General features: G+C 35.6%; 1 long non-coding RNA gene across 1 annotated transcript; it reads right to left on the bottom strand.

The window, feature by feature from the left end:
- Positions 1-744: 744 nt before the first annotated feature.
- On the bottom strand, positions 745-2236 carry LOC107740490 (uncharacterized). The gene is made up of 3 exons (XR_001640086.1): positions 2157-2236; positions 1924-2065; positions 745-825 (listed from the first exon to the last, which is right to left on the bottom strand). It is a non-coding gene; the product is annotated as an uncharacterized LOC107740490 (long non-coding RNA).
- Positions 2237-2550: the final 314 nt, after the last annotated feature.

Raw genomic sequence — 2550 nt, 5'->3', positions numbered from 1 at the left:
TCACCCAAAAGTGATAATTCCCTCATTTATTCCCTTATGTCTCAAACTCATATTTATCTTAAAAGTTTTGAAACCCTTTTACTTTTCATTTTATGGATGTAAACATATCAGTCTATGAAAATATCTTTGTGTTGGAGCAAGGCCCCCCCCCCAAAAAAAAAAATGGCTGCTCACTGGATTACAAAAAGATTTAAAAGTTACATTTTTAGGCTGGTCTGCCTCAGCAGTTTACCAGCAATGTTGTCAATGTCAAAACGATTGAGATGGCCAATCAAAGCAAAATTAAAATTAAAATCTAATTTGACCTAGGCCTATCCCCCCCCCAATGTTCAAGACATGATAGAACAGAGTAAATTATGATACATTTTCATTTTTGGGTAAACTCTCCCTTTAAATATTGCTCACATGAAACAAAATTTCATATATTGCACTAACCTGCATCAATACATTAGAACTGCTATCATCATAATATAAAAATCCTGTAATTCCATGCTTTTTAAATTCACAAATATTTAAGCCAAGGTGATTCAACACTGCAAGAGTGTAGATATAAAAATCAAAGCACAAATACACTCTTTCTAACAAAACATGGTGCATTATGTGCTAACCTGATGTAAACACTTGATGAAAACAACCCACATGAAAACCATGTCAGCACCTTTATTAAATATAGCCACACATTTCATAAAAAAATGGTGATCAATGAAAATATGAGAAGAACAAAATTTGAAAACCTACCAAATAAATCTTGGAGATTTGGTTCCCTGAGGTAAAAACGGGGGTCTCCATAGAGCCATGTTGTGTCTGTAATGGGGTGTCTGTTGTCTGTAGAAGGGGGAAAAATTATAATTTACTTTTGTATGATTCCTTACAGATCATAATTGGGTGTCAAAAATACTGAAAATGTATTAGGGATGGACAAAGGGTCAGAAATGGAGGAGTGCTTGTGGCAACAAATCCACAAAAACTGACTGTAAAAATCTTGAAAAATTGTAATGCTGGGACAAAAAAGTAGTAAATTTATGAGAAAAAAAACAAGCAGACAAAATAACTGTCAATGAAAGTGTATAACCGCTACTTTCAAAGGGATTCATAAGCATAGGAATTATACTGGCTCGTTAAAATGGTTCAGGATAATTCTCATTTCAATTTTTTTGTCTACTGAATACAAACTCAACTCAAACTCAAAGTTGTGTTTGTGCACTGTAAGAATAAAACACAAAACACAGAAAAACAGATAATGTCTTGGCAGAAAATTACCAGTACATTTTCCATTAAATTTATGGACATTTCCTTCAACCATAAAACACTACATGCAATGCGGAATTCACAACACAGGTAAAACACATGTGTAAAAAAAGAAAGAAAACAAAAACAAAAACAAAAAAATACAGAAAATTGTCTTTAAGTTTTCCAAAATACAAACATTGTGAAAATCACACAGGTCACGCGCGATGCAACGCAATGCGTAAAAAGACAGTATAAGTCATTATAATCAGTAATTATGTCCCCACTGGATGCAACAAATGCCTCGTTTGTAATGGGTTTTATGTTTTTGCCTCGTAGCTCCGGCCGCAACAGTATGTGAGGGGCGTAACATTTCCGTCTCACGCTTGAGGTATTCGGCCAATCACAACGCACTGGATAGCTGGCCAATCACAGCACACCTTGCTTTTCAGACCGATGAGCTTTGTAAAAATCGACGCGTTTCAGAAAGGCGGGGCATAGAGGAGAAACAATAATTTACAGTATGTGGAAAATAATGTGTTTTTTTTACTTTAAACCGCATAAACACATTTCATTACACCAAATACACAAAATAATGTTCTTTTTAGCAGCATCATATGACCCCTTTAAATGTAGCATGCACTGCTCTTTTATCAGAATTTATGTGGACCCCAAGTAGTTGAGTTTTTAACGCACCTGGTTTATTGAAAGTGCAGACGGAATCAGGGTTCAGGCACAAGGGTACACCCAATGCTTGCGCCTGTAATGTTTCAGCAGCAGATTTTGACAAGCGCGGTGTGTTTCAGCACCTACAATGAATTAAGTGTGCTCTCAGGATCTGTATAAGGAAATACACAAATGTGAATGATCAGGTTAATAAAATGCAAATTAATGCACAGACTTTAAAACGTTAGGCATCATACACTTACCGGCTCTGTAAATAGTCACAGAAGAAACACTGGCCATCATTAAACAACTGAGGATCACAAACTACAAGAAGTTCCGATCAACAGAAACATGCGCCTTGTTGCTAGGAGACGCGTGACAAATGAAAACAATACGTGTTCTAAAATCGGCTCAAAATATCAAACATGTTTGATCTCCTCCGACTGGATGGAATCAGAGTCTGAAGCTAACAAATCGTCTGTGACCAACATAAACTACACCGATGCACTATTTTCAAAAGGCAACTTAAATGTGCAGCAAAATCCATCGCAACAAAAACTTAATTATTTCATGTAACAGGATTAAAATACAGCTAGATTTAAACATTCAGTAATGTTTGATAACTTACAAAGAAAATGTAACGTTAGTGGTGTTTTT

This window comes from Sinocyclocheilus rhinocerous, unplaced genomic scaffold, assembly GCF_001515625.1.
Source record: "Sinocyclocheilus rhinocerous isolate Xijiao unplaced genomic scaffold, SAMN03320098_v1.1 scaffold225, whole genome shotgun sequence".
Taxonomy (NCBI): Eukaryota; Metazoa; Chordata; class Actinopteri; order Cypriniformes; family Cyprinidae; genus Sinocyclocheilus; species Sinocyclocheilus rhinocerous.
The sequence above is the reverse complement of the archived record's forward strand: the minus strand, read 5'-3'. Positions and strand labels throughout refer to the sequence as shown.